Raw genomic sequence first — 14,256 nt, forward strand, 5'->3', positions numbered from 1 at the left:
GATTTTATTGCCTTTCCTCAGTAAGGTAAGGAAGGCAAAACGCAAAAGGACCGAGTCGACTTTCGTGATTACATTTATCTTATAGCTAATAGCAATTACAGAGTATCTTTACGGGATTATTACATGAAATTTGAGTTGGATTGTATGAGAAATCGCAGGCATCGAGCCCAGACTTCTAGACTTAAAAAAACTAATGTTTCAAAGAGCAAAATTTTGCGTTACGTAATAAAAGAACGCTCCCTTAAAGGATTAAAAGTTTAAAGATAGGTCGAGGACTCGTCTGGTTCTTGCTCTATGCTTGGGCGGGACATAGGTAATTAAAACACCTTTATAATGAGTTATAAATTTGAAATCTAAACAATTCAATTTAAAAAAAAATAAGCCCAACTGAAGTCACTCTTTTATCAGGTTTTTTTCTTCAGAGCATAATTAATTAAATTTTATCATATTAGGTTTTACAGAGTGACGTCACGAGCGCACACGCACACACATTTTTACTGACACACGTGCAAAAAATGTAAACAGTGCAGCTAAGCTGTCAAATTTCTAACCTAAAAATCGAGTCGGCGTAAAACCTAATTTTGGCCTTTTGCCTTTGCTATTTTGGCACACTGTGCACAAAAATACGTTTGGCAGTGTGCGAGAGTGAGACCGTTCCGTGAGATTCGGAATCCGATGCCCAGAAGCGCTGGTATTAGTGTAATCTCCCCCCGAGACTTACTTTGGCAAAATTTCTCCGCGCTGGCTCTGCTCCTGCTGCTGGGGCTCTTCTACTGGTGCTCTGGTCCTCCTCCTCTGGGGTCTCCCGATTCCGATTCGCTGCTAGAAAATTTTTCTTCTCCGCTCACCGTCACTCACACGGTCGCACTTCCGGGAACGTGAAATTCGGGCTAAGATTACGCTGTTTCTTTATCCCCCGGCGACACTGTTAACCGTTGCCGGAATTTGCACTCGCGACGGCTTCCTACAGACCGGAAACGCACACAAAACACTGAAAATTCTGGATTATTCCTGCCGCAGCCCAATGCATATCGGCCGCACTTGGCGACGGAGACGGAAAGAAGAAGGTAGAAAAAACTGCCACACCACGGAGAGCGAGAGACACGAACCGGACCGGATCGGAACGGATTAGCACAGACGACGACCGTTCCTTTGAGCGAGAGATTTCAAACTGCCGTTCGAGAAGCACCGACTTGGCAACGGGACCGCCGCACCGTGTTTGTGTGTGCGTTTCGGGATCAAGGCAAAGTAAAGTTAAGAGGTGTGAACAAAAGTTAGCATTAGCGTTAGCAGAAAAACCAGAAATACAGAAATGAGCGTCAACCTTACACTCAACTGACTCAACCCCCTGTGGTTGGTCACTTTTTCGTTTGACACTTTTTTAGTTTGTACCCCGTTGGTTTGACAAAGTCAAACTAAAAAGTAAAGAACTGTAACTCTTTACACGGGACTCACACATACTATCAAACAAAACTTTTGGTCAAGCTTTTGATAGTTATAACTATCAAAAGCTTGACCAAAAGTTTTGTTTGATAGTATGTATGAGTCCCGTGTAAAGAGTTACAGTTCTCAGGGTGACCACTCAAATTCCATATTCAAATTCCCGACTTTTTCCCGACTTTTTTCCAGACTTTTCCAGAATGCTCAAAAAATAGGCATTTCTTTTTTAAAGAATGATTTTAAACAAAAAACTTTCTATAAGAAAAGTCAATATTAACCACCGAAAAAAAAATCTCAATGAATTTAAAAAAAAAAACCAAATGTAGGTATTTTTTGTAAATACAGAAACTAAACAACAAATAAAGAAAACTTCAAAAATTTCATTATAATGATTCATAGTAGAAACACAAACAATTAGTCTTTGAAAAAATAATCAAAAGTTCAACAATACTTATAACTTCCATGGTATTTTTAAATTGGCAAACGTATAGTTTTGATATTTTTGTTTAACTTCATCATCATTTTAAATCAAAGAATGATTAAAACATAATTGCTGTTATTACTCATTAAAAGGATTTAGAAAAATCTCAAGAAATTAAAAAAAAATGTTTTTGCCAAGTTCCCTTTTTGATTTTGTAATTTTTGATATTGATTATTTTAATCAATGTTAATTTATCGGTATGGTATGCAGTATTTAAGTGTTTTTTTTTCAATGAAAAATCAGTTTGATATGATTTTATGTTTTCCCACTTATTTTAAGAAAAATGTTTGAAGAGGCAATTTTTTAAACAATTAAGCAATAACTCAAAATTTCTTGGATTATTTTTTTTTGCAATTTCAATATTTTCTTTATGTTTTCAAAACGTTAAAAAAAGTTTTTCAATTTTGGATTTTATTCGATATTTAAGTTTTCCGCAAACTGAAAATCAAGCTTTATCTATGGTAGGTAATTTACCCATACTCACAAAAAAAATTCAAGGGCAACATTTGGAAAAAAAAATATTTTAAATTACTTAATAAATTTAGTTAAACAATTACAAATATTTACCCAAAGAATCCATTGCCAAACTCAAGTTTAAATATTCAATTATGTGACAAAATAAAATAGAACCATAATTCTAAGCTGGCCATTAGGCTCTATTTTTATATTACTTTTTCATTAACTTTACCTCTTGTTTTATGAACAAAAAATAATAGCGATCATTTGATTCATAAAAAAGACTCCAATATTCATAAAAATTTTGAATGTCTTAAACAGCTTTTCCATACTCAAATATATTGGAATAGTAAAAAGAACCTTAAATTTAAAGTAAGTTACTATAGCAGAAATGAGTGAATTCAATTTGAAAATTGTACAAAATATTACAAAAATATTCAAGAGTTAAAAAATAATTTTCGAACAAGTATGCTCAGAATTCCCGACTTTTCCCGACTTTTTTACAAAAAATCATAAATTCCCGACTTTTTCCCGATTTTTGGCGGATTTTGGCGAATTCCCGACTTTTTCCCGACTTTCCCGATTTCCCGACTTGAGTGGCCACCCTGGTTCTTTACTTTTTAGTTTGACTTTGTCAAACCAACGGGGTACAAACTAAAAAAGTGTCAAACGAAAAAGTGACCAACCACAGGGGGTTGAGTCAGTTGAGCTGCAGATGCCGTACCAGGAAGCGTTTGATGAAATTAAGGAAAACACCCGCCGGGCGCTTGAGAATCGGTGTCGGTGTGGACAAGAAGCGGTGAGAAGCAGGATTCGAATGCATTCCACCCAGGGGCCAAGCAATGCGTCATTCGGATGGTAAAGGCACAGTTTGATTCGATGGAACCAATCGCGGTTCCGAATCAACAAGAAGATTCCCCGGGGGCCTCCACCTCCACAGAAAGCGGTGGTGGCGAACAACCCGCACCTGACCAGGAGGACGATTCTGAAAGCAGGTACAACCGGAAGAAAAGACAATTTAACAACGAAAAAATAATCAATTTTTGACAAGCAAGTTGGTAGAAAATAAAAGCTGTCAAATTAATTTCATGACGCAACTTCTTCTCATTTTTTATTTAACAAACCGAAATCCATTTCTATTACATACAAACATGAATTGATTATAGCAGGAAAAATCATTTAAAACCAATAGATATAATGTAGTTTTTCATGTGACACAACACATTAAATTCAAGTGTTTCGCTATTGAATTGACAGCATCTTTAGGTGCCCAAAATTTAAGTGTTTTGCGATTGATTTTTGAGTGCTCTGTACAGCAGGGCCAGATCATGTGTAGAACACTTCGTTAAGCTGTGTAAGTTTTGCTCAGTGTAGTGTGAGCTCTTAAAAGATGGTGTCAAACGAAAAAGTGACCCCGTTCGTTTGACAACATAGGTATTTTCTCTGACGCGCAGGCATGCCAGATTTTGAAGATTTTCGGGCACATCACAAAAACGCAAATGAGTTTAACTTGATGGCAAAATAATATTTTACAAATCTGTTTTTGGCAAAAGAAGCAAAACATTTTTATCTTTTTCGTGAATAATTCATTTGATTGAAAATCATCGAATAACATGGCAAAACAATACGTTTGAGCATTGAGCCTGTGCTAGAAAATCTTCAAATGTGGCATCCCTGCTGACGAGTTAACTCAATGTAAATTTTATGTTATACCGTCATCTGGGGTGAATCGGGACACATAGGGCGAATTGGGACAGCTGTTTAGCAATGTTGCAGCCGAGGTTGCAGCCTAATATTTTGATATTTTCGTGTGGTTTCTGATAGACCAGATTCAGAGCAACAAAATGTGTACATCCATTTCCAAATTTGAAACCTTCAACTGCTCTGAAACGTCCTGTACCTATTCAGACTGTTGTACTAAAGCCCTATGTCAATTTTTATGTACAACGGTAAAAACACGATTAAAAACCATTTCTGATAACCTTTTTTCATTTTAATGCAAAAAATAAGCTTTATCGCTGTAATATCAGCAATCTAAGCTTCATTTTAGGACCCAATTCGCCCCAGATGACGGTATTTCTCTTCTTAAAAAAAAACACACAATACAGTTCAGACTCGATAGAGTTATCTACGTGCGTATGTATTGCGTGTACGTACACGAAAAAGATTGAGGTTAAATTTTGTACCGGCCAGCAAAACAAATGGTGTGCGTAGTTCAACAAAAAATCAAATGTTTCTTGTCTCTGAGACGAGAATATGTGTTCCTAGTAGAATTTTGCCTGCTGAATCCGAATCCGGGTCCACAATTGCTCCATATGGTCCCAATTTTGAGCTACACCCGTTTGAAATGTTAGTTTAGGCCAAAATTAGCTACTTTGTCGACTATTTTACAAAAGAACTATTGAATAAACAACAAAACCAATACATGTATCTTAAAGTTCACGTTTTCCCCTTTCTGAAACACCCCTGGTTTTTAAAGTTTGATTGTTTCTACGCATATTTATAGCCATAATCGAATCAAGAACAAAAAAAATGTGCCGCATTATTTAATTTTCTTGTTTTTACCACTTAAGTTCTGCGACCTCATTTTATTCGAATTTGAATAGTTGATTGCCTATTAAGTAAAAAAATGCGTTTTTTAATATTTCATCACCATATTTTTGGACCATAATTTTAAATCACTTAAGTTTAGTTTAAGGGTCATACTTAAGCTCGACAATCAAAAATACGCCAAAGAAAACAAAATCGTTATTCGATTATCCGAAGTGAATATTTTCCTAGGCCTTTGAATAATCGAGTCTGGCTTGTATTGGAAACATATTTACGGATGTTCAAATCTAGAGTTTTTTTTTATTAGGTCCTATAAACATATGAAAGACAATAGTTTATTGGTCCTTTTCAAAAAAAACTCTGGAAATGAGTATTTTAAACTCGATTTTAAAGCTTGTTTTAGTTTGTAGATTTTGTTTTTTTTTTAACTAATTCATATTAAACATAAACGCATCAGTGGCCAAAGTTCCTTAAAAAGTGTAATTTTTGAAAAACATATGTCTTTTTACGGGTTAAATCCCGTTTAAAATTCAAAAGCAAAGCGCCAATCAAGCTCATATTTGGGATTTGGGTTCAGTACACCCCTCGGGCCAAGTCCCTTAATGCCCACCAAAAACTTAATTTTGTTACATCCTAATCTGCACACCACATATGTGTACACTGAAAATTTCCTTTTTTAAGAGAAAACGGTCTAAATCCAGTTTTAAGACTTTGAAAATCGTTACTGAGAAAGGAAATTGAGAATTTTCAATGCTAAAAAGCATTAGCATTAGCATTTGGAGGACGCCCCACCACCGGAAGGCTCCACAACGCTTATCCCTCTGTTTGGTCTGGTTGTGTTAGACCCTCATCCGGAACAATAATCCAACACGGGAGATACCATGTCTTCATCTTTTGATGAGTGTGTAATACAGCCCAGGGCATAAGGGGGTCCAGGCCGGGTCCAAGCTATCCTCAGGGATATGAAGGATCGTTAGTAAACACCTATCTAAAGTGCGCAAGGACCCCTACGTCACCTTAGTGGTATAGATGTTTGTAGGGAGGTTTTGGACCGAGGGGCGCGACAATAGTAAGAAATTAAATAATTTAATTAATTAACGGTTGGAATTTAATACATTAACGATTGTTTACCGTCGAAACAACGCTCACCTCTCTTTACACCACATTGGTTTGAACTCGGACTTGACAGTTTGACATCGCGCGAGCTTGTTTATTTTTGTTTTGCTTAGTTGAGGATTTTTGTCGTCATCATGAGCAGCAAGCAGCAGAAAGCCGGAAAGGAGAGCCAACTTTGTTTGTTCTGGACGTGACCCGGGTTCCTGGCTTTCGAATATTAAGATGTAAAGTGGCTACGGAAACTGACGAGATGTGTGCGTTTTGTTTTAAAAATAGATTTGTAACAATTCACAGGGTGCGAAGATCTTTGGCGTCAACACGGCAGATGGAATAATCTAACCTACAACCATGGTGTGCTGCAGCTGGCCATTGTGAAAATGCAACCGAGAGACCTCAAGGTTGTGGAATCACTGTGTCAGAGCTTCACGCAGAAGCGGTGTCCGACATGGAAAATATTCGAGTGGAAGGGACTTCACCAAATGCGTCCAAAACTCGAACAACCTGGACAAGGATTTTTGCGTGCACCAAAAAATCGAAAGAAATCCTTCGATGGGAGTATGATGAGAAGCGCCTCGGTGGAGATTTTTATAGTTGCCGTGATGATCAGCGGGAGCTAGATGGATTTTGGGAGTGAGACTTTTTGTCGGTTCAGATGACCACTTCCTGCTCCAGATACTCTTTAGTATTTAAGCTGTCCAATTTGTTCATGTGGCAGCCGTTTGACAACACAAATAATGTAAGATTCAGTAGCGAGTAACGTCAGTCCGACTTCTCCGCCGTATTTGTGTGAGTCGTGTAAAAATAAAGATCACTTAGACTGATGTTAATCTTGCTTTTTTATTCAATCTATACAATTAAAATAAACTCATAATAAAATATAAAAAGTTGAAAGTTGAATTTCATTCTTGGCATAAATTACATTGCCGGAACCGGTGGTGTAGTGGTGAGCGTGGTTGCCTCTCACCCAAGTTGGCATGGGTTCGATCCCGGTGGCATTTTTCGAGACGAGATTTGTCTGATCACGCCTTCCGTCGGACGGGGGAGTGAATGCTGGCCCCGGTTGGCCCTAGAGGTTAGGTCGTTAGCTGAGTCCTTGGGTCCTGTCTCGGTGGAGTCGCTGATAGGCCAGTAGGAGCCGCTATCCAAAGATCGTCAGTTCGAATCCCGGGGTGGATGGAAGCTTAGGTGTAAAAAGAGGTTTGCAATTGCCTCAACAATCAAGCCTACGGACACCTAGTTTCGAGTAGGAATCTCGCTATCGAGAACGCCAAGGCAATGCTGTAGAACGAACAATTTATTTTATTGAAATAATAGAACAATTACTACGGCTTCCGGTGATGAAGGTTTCATAAAATTCAGCTTCTAGTAGGCTTTGATAATCGTTAACTTTGCGCTTGTGATTCGTTGCTATTCCGTCGGTGAGAGATCTTAAACCGGGAACCTTGCCTTGGCGGTCGTCATCCTAGAGTGTATAGATTTAGGCGTGGATTGTTTTAATTATTATTTAACAAGAATTCATCATTTTGCTGTATACCAACCAGTCTTTTCTTTGCCGACATCGGAGAGAAAGGAACATCCTTGGAAACAAATTTTCCAGCGGTTTCACTTCCGGAAACGATTCTTCCAACTGGGAGTTGCATGTTTTCTTTGGGGTCGATTTTAGCATCTTTTTTTATGAAATTGGCTCGGATTGTATAAGTTTCTTTTAGTCCAGCAGCCTCGCCAGCAGCTCTGTCCAAGTTCCAAAGCATTTTGCAACTCTCCGCAGTAATCTCTCTAGCTGTCGATTCTTCGAAAAGATGCGGTGAACCATGATTTCGCCGATCTTGCCGTTTCGACATCAACTAAGTCGACGTATCCCGGTTGTACAAGTGGACGACAGGCCATTTTTTGATCCTCTACCGGGACCAGGATTTCGCTTTTTCGTTCCGGAAACTTTCACGCAAACTTTTTTTAAACAAACGAAAAAACCAACGGCATCAATACAGCAAAACCAAATAAACATAAATTTGACAGGCGAGCGCGTGAAAGAGACGCAAAATAGATCAAAGTTTCGAAAGCAGGTGTAGCGCTGTCAAGTGTGGTTGACAAGTGGAATTTAATTCGTTAATGTATTAAATGCCAATATTTAATACATTAAGGCCAGTTTCACGCCCCTCGTTTTGGACTCAATGTTAGTAGGAGAGGTAGAACCCTAGGATACACCTCGAAAGGCGTTGCGGGTTGGTTGTAACAGTATTCCTAATTCCAGTCTATGCTCACCAAGTCGCCATGGCCTAGTGGTTAGCATTTTTGCTTACCAATCCAAAGGACGGGGGTTCGAACCCCGCCTTCGGCGACTTTGATTTTTCGTTTATATTCAGCATTTCAAGTATTTCTATGTCCTTAACTTTCTCGATGGGAGCAGATGGGAATCGAACCCAGAACCATTCGCTTACAAAGCAAACACTGTAACCATTCAGCCACAGCTGCTCCCTTGAGAATTTTCAATGCTAAGAACATTACTTAATCCACCTTCAGGTGATAATATCCAGATTTTTAAGCGAAGATGGCGTAACGAGTGGTACACGCCCGAAATGTCAAAATCGCGCATTGGACCAACATTAGAAAAAAAGTGTGGCTGTCATGCCATGGCACACTTTTTTGTAATGTTGGTACCACTGCGTGATACTGACATTTCAGGCGTGCACCATTCGTAACACTACATCGCTTAAAAGTCTGGATTGGTTCCCTTCTTGATTTTTTAAATAACGATGTCCGACCTACAAATTAACCTTCACCTTCTGGAAAGATTTTTCGGTCATTAGCATTAGCATTAGCATTAGCATTTTAGGACGCCCTATCCACGGATGGCTCCACAACGCTTATCCCACTGTTTGGTCTGGTTGTGTTAGACCCTCATCCGGAACAATAATCCAACACGGGAGATACCATGTCTTCATCTTTTGATGAGTGTGTAATACAGCCCAGGGCATAAGGGGGTCCTCGCCGGGTCCAAGCTATCCTTTGGGGATCGGAAGGAATGTTAGTAAACACCTATCTAAAGTGCGCAAGGATCCCTGCGTCACCTTAGTGGTATAGATGTTTGTAGGGAGGTTTTGGACTCAATGTTAGTAGACAGGTAAGACCCTAGGATATACCTCGAGAGGTATTGCGGGTGATTTGTAAGTTTGTTTAATTGTTTGGGTTTTTTTAGCTAACTTAGCATTTTTGTTAGATTGTTGTATTTAAACTCATTCAGCCGGCTTCAGAGTGCACATAATAAGATTTAAAGATTTCATTTTAACTATCCTAAACTATTTTTTAAAATCTAACTGGTTTTGTATTTTATCGTGTAAGTAATTTACATATTGATTTATCAATATTTATTTTAAAGTGTTGTAAATTTATAGTCTGGTCTGAATATTGAAGCGATTCTTGATTTATTTTGTATGTAAAAGAAAGAACAGAAATTCGATACGACAAGACATCTTTAAACTTATGATTAAATTTAGAAAGAGAAGGAAAAGATTTGATAAACTAAAAATAATGCGAAGAATACAGACTGAGTTTTTTTTTAATATTTTAGTTGATTGATGTATTTTATTCTCACGGCGTGCAATCGGATGCTGCTGTCAAGAAAATTAATATTAAATTTAAAGGAGTTAAAGGATTAGTTAATGGTAAGTAAATCAAAGACAGGCGACTGAGGAATAATTTAACTCACTAACAAATCAACGAATAATTTGAAACAAGACCAATTCAAGATCTACATGTATTTTATGCTTCCTGTCCAGTGCAAAATTCAGTTACTTAATTTTCAAGTAAAATATATTATGATTGAGTTATTGAATTTTAAAGTTAAATGCATGATGAATGACACCAAAAGAACAAACTTTTTCTTGGAACAAACTCACCGGGATTCTGCTAAGAAGGCATCACTGAATTAGTTCCGCCACCGACCACCGTCAAACGTAATGGCGTGGTGGCTGAAACACTGGCACAAAGCGTCTATGAACTGTCACCTTTCGTCGCACCGGCAGCTCCTCTCTCACAGCTCACTCCAGTTTTCAAGCCCGCGCTAATCCAAGACGCACGAACTCACACAGACACAAGCCAAGTAGGTCGAGAGCATAAAAAACACTCCTTCCCTTCTCTTTAGCTACACCAACACACACGGCTCGCAACATAACAGTGGCTCAAAATTCTGCAATTTATGTTTTCTTCCTTAGCTCTCCCTCTCCCTCTCTCTCTCTCAATTATGTTTCGCTCACACACACTGACACAACTCTTCTGAGAAACATTTCCATTTTTCTCTTTTGTGGCCACTGGTAAACCTGCTTGTGGAGTTTTTATGCTCCGCTCTCGCAAAAATTATATCTCTCTTCTCTCTTCCGAAATTTTCATCAGCCGAGGTACTGCATCTCGTACCGCCATCTTGGAAATAGCAAATCAAATTTCACAATTTTGCAATAAAACACCAGAAACTCTAGAAAATTTTCACTTGCATTATGTTATTCCGATTTCTAAGCAACTCCGAACTTCGTTGTCTGCTGCCGTTCGTCAAACACTCAGTAAATAACCCCGAAAACCCCCTTCGAAAAACAAGTTTGCTCTGCAGAAAACGAACACTTCACAACGTTCTGATACACCAAAAACAGTTCAAAATAATGAAATTTCACGATCAACTCAACGACACAACAACACTAATCGTCCCGTAAACCAATTTGACCAAAAATCCCGAAAAATCCCTTCAAAAAACGAAAATATTCACGACGCCAAGACCGTGTCCCGAAAATGCGTGCTCTCTCGGCCGATGCAAAACTCGCTCTCTCTTCTGGAAAGATTTTTCGGTCATATATAAATATTAAACCTTAGGTGGTTGGTGCCTTCTTCACATGTAATAGTGAATACTTTCATTCAAAATTCCATCGTTTCCCCTATACACGTTTAACAAATTATGCTTCATTACTAATTTTTTTGCTAGAGTTTTCAGGTATTCAATATTTCTGACCCATCGGCAAGGTCTTTTGATAACTTATCCAATGATAGTTCGCCATGACATATCCGGACAACGTTTTCATCAAAATATCTTAGATCCGTCCTCTTAAAAGTGTATAAATTACACTTCAGTGCTTATAATTTTTGTTGGGGTTGTCAAATCTTCAATGTTTTGGACTCGTTAGAAAGGTCTTTTGCTTACACATCAAACGATTGGTTGCATGATAGATCCGGACACTATTTTTATCAAAATATCTGAGATCCGGTCTATAAAATGTGTATAAATAACACTTAAGCATTTATAACAAGAGTTGTCAAATCTTAAATGTTTTGGGGTCGTTAGAAAGGTCTTTCAAATACCTTTCTAAAATGTATAACATGGCGAGTTTTCTTACAAGAACCACCCTTTTTACAATCTTCCGGACTTTAGTCAAAATCTGTTTTTTAGCATAACTTTTGGAGTATGTACAATGTACATTGTACATAACTAAACTTTATAATTTTCATAAATATATAAATTAAGATGTTAATTTTTCGAGTGATTTTATAGCCTTTTTTTCAAAAAAATATTTTTATTAGGTCCTTTTTTATAGCCTTTCCTCAGTAAAGTGAGGAAGGCAATGCATTGGTAACCTGGCATTTTTTTCAGCCAAGTTTGGCGAACAGCATTCGGTAACTGGCCAACGTTCTCAGCCCAGTTACAGAACAAGTAGGGAAAATATACCCATTTTAAGCCTAATAAGCGATCGTGTTTGAATGATGCTGGATAATCTGGAGTGTTCCTTGAAATTTACTAAAACCTAGACTAAAACCAAGTACTCCAACGGGTAGAGCAACTTTTTGTGAACATTTCTGTATATATTCACTTTTATTAAAAGTGATGCAATTCCTTTTACAAGCATTTAATAAAAAAATCCTTACAGGCATTTAAAAAAAAAATCCAAAGTGTATTCTAATCAGTCTAGTGCATTGGGCCACGCCCATTTTCATATTTTTAGCTTAGCTCTTTTTTTTTCTTTCAACGCTCTTTTGGGTCTGCTTAGTGCTGCCAAAATTGATGAAATTTTAAGCGAACACTCACGAAAAGCAGCATTTATACAGAAAATTTCCTGGCAGCACTTGCTCACTCCAACAGGCGCCCAGGGATTTGACACGCATGCAGTTTCCTGAAGTCCCCACCAGAGGCGCTGTCATTATTGTTTACATATGGTTTTTGAAAAGGTCGTATGAAATACATCATTTTTATTGTTAAATTATGTTTTTTGTTAGTTTCTACCTCGGTTTTTACTTATTTTTTTGCATATATATGCGAGATAGTTACAAGCATTACGTTAGTTTTTTTACATTTAACATTTATTAGATCAATAAAACAAAGTTCTACTCGGCCATTCAAGAAAAACTACACAACACACTGAACTGAACTAAAAACTGAATAGCTTCAGTTCCCTTGAAACAAAATAAAATTTGCTTAATATTTCCTGTCCGATGTATTTTTTTTTTTTGTAGTCCTTGTTTATTCGCTTAAAAGTTTAAAGTTCAAATTTGAAGTTTTCTACACTAATGTTATCTATAGAATTATTACAAACAAAATATAAATATTTGGCGACAATGAGTTTTGTTTGAATTGAATGCTCTCGTGACAATCTACTAAATGATGGATACAGAAAATACGCATTCCGTTTATGTCTAAGGTTAGGACTAATAGCATTCAGTTTTGTTTTCGCATAACTCCATACTGGGGAAACTATGCGACACTCGAATAGCCTATGCTCTAGTGTGTCCACTGTTTGCGGACAATGGTCACAGTTCGGACTAGATCGTCTGTTTTGCCGATGCAGCAGCTCGTTGTGTTGGATTTTCCCATGTACTGCGCAATACCAATTGGATCGAAGTGTAGAGTCCAGTTTTTGATCTCCTAGTTGTTTGAAGATACGTCTCCATTCTCGCTGGGTTTCTAGGATGGCAGGATCACATTCACCTTCCAGGAGCTCTTGGAAGATGACGAACGAGCTGGGCTGCTGAATTGCACGTGGTGACAGTGTTGATATTTCCAGAACAGTTGTTTTGATTTGTGGGTAAGCGGCTGGTATCTGAAAAAAGGTGTGTTGTATCGCATGTCCCTGAAGAGGTCTAGTTCACTTTCATTTTTCAGCATCCTGTTTGTGATCAGCGCAGTTGATTTGAGGCCAGGTGAGTGAAGATTCAGACCACCACGAGATTTGGGAAGAGATAAAGTCTCCAGTCGGATGTGTTGTTTCCCACCAATCCACAGGAAATTTCGAAATTCTTTCAGAATCTGTGTCTCAAACTTTTTGGGAAGCGGAAGTGTTGATGCTGCGTACCACAGTTTGGAAGCCACAAAGGTGTTGATGTGGATGACTTTCTGGATCAGATTTAGAACTCGAGACTTGCACGTCCACAGTCGCCATTTCAACTGCTTCAAAAATTTTTGCCAGGTAAGCTCCATGGATTTCTTCACGGTATCCGTGAAGATAAGCCCCAAGATCTTGCAGGAGTCCTCAAAATTCAGCCAAGGCGGAATACCGTTTGTGTCTACAGTTCCAATTTTCAGCGCCACTGTCTTCGTAAGGTTGAGAACTGCACCCGAAACTGGTTCATAAGCTTTGATCACGTTGACTAACTGCGTGAGTCGTCTTCCGTCTGGTACAAATATGCTTAGATCGTCTGCGTAAACGTTCAGCGCGTCGCCAGCGAGTCCCTCTGAAACAATTTTGTCGACCAATGGTTGCATGTATAGGACGAAGAGCAGCATGCTGAGAGGGTCGCCTTGCCTTATGGACCGTAGTATTTGAAACGGACGTGATAGATTTCCGTTTACCAGAATTCTAGAGAACGAGTTCCTAGTAATTTTTTGTAAGAAGTTGATCAAGCGAGGATTAAAGTTCATCTGCTCCATCACCCTGAAGAGGAAGCTGTGGTTGACCCGATCGAACGCATGGTCCATGTCAAAAGAGACTAGCATGGAAGGTTGGCCACGGAATTTCAGTGCAGAGATTTTGTCCAGGATCTTTGTCGTTGCTTCGAAGATGTTATGCTTCCCGTTGGAGCACTTTTGGTGACGTGAAAGAACTGTTTCGACAAGAGGCGTGATTCGTTGTTTGATTATTCTAGTTAAGACTTTGTAATCAAAGTTTAACAGCGTAATCGGCCTGTACGCCTTCATGTCCTTTCCGGTACCCTTCTTTTTCACCAGCACAACTATTCCATTCATG

The 14,256-nt window shown here is 38.4% G+C and overlaps 1 protein-coding gene across 6 annotated transcripts in view; it reads right to left on the bottom strand.

Moving 5' to 3' along the window:
• LOC6036222 (microtubule-associated protein RP/EB family member 1) overlaps positions 1–1,159 on the bottom strand; it is a 45,803-nt gene extending 44,644 nt beyond the window's left edge. For 2 of the 6 annotated variants that reach the window (XM_038262330.1, XM_038262327.1), the window contains exon 1: positions 722–1,159. The gene's annotated coding sequence lies outside the window, so the exon portion shown is untranslated. The remainder of the gene's footprint in view (positions 1–721) is intronic. The other 4 variants (XM_038262329.1, XM_038262331.1, XM_038262332.1 and 1 more) reach the window with 4 other exon arrangements.
• Positions 1,160–14,256: the final 13,097 nt, after the last annotated feature.

The sequence above is a fragment of the Culex quinquefasciatus genome, chromosome 3 (genome assembly GCF_015732765.1).
Source record: "Culex quinquefasciatus strain JHB chromosome 3, VPISU_Cqui_1.0_pri_paternal, whole genome shotgun sequence".
Lineage (NCBI taxonomy): Eukaryota > Metazoa > Arthropoda > Insecta > Diptera > Culicidae > Culex > Culex quinquefasciatus.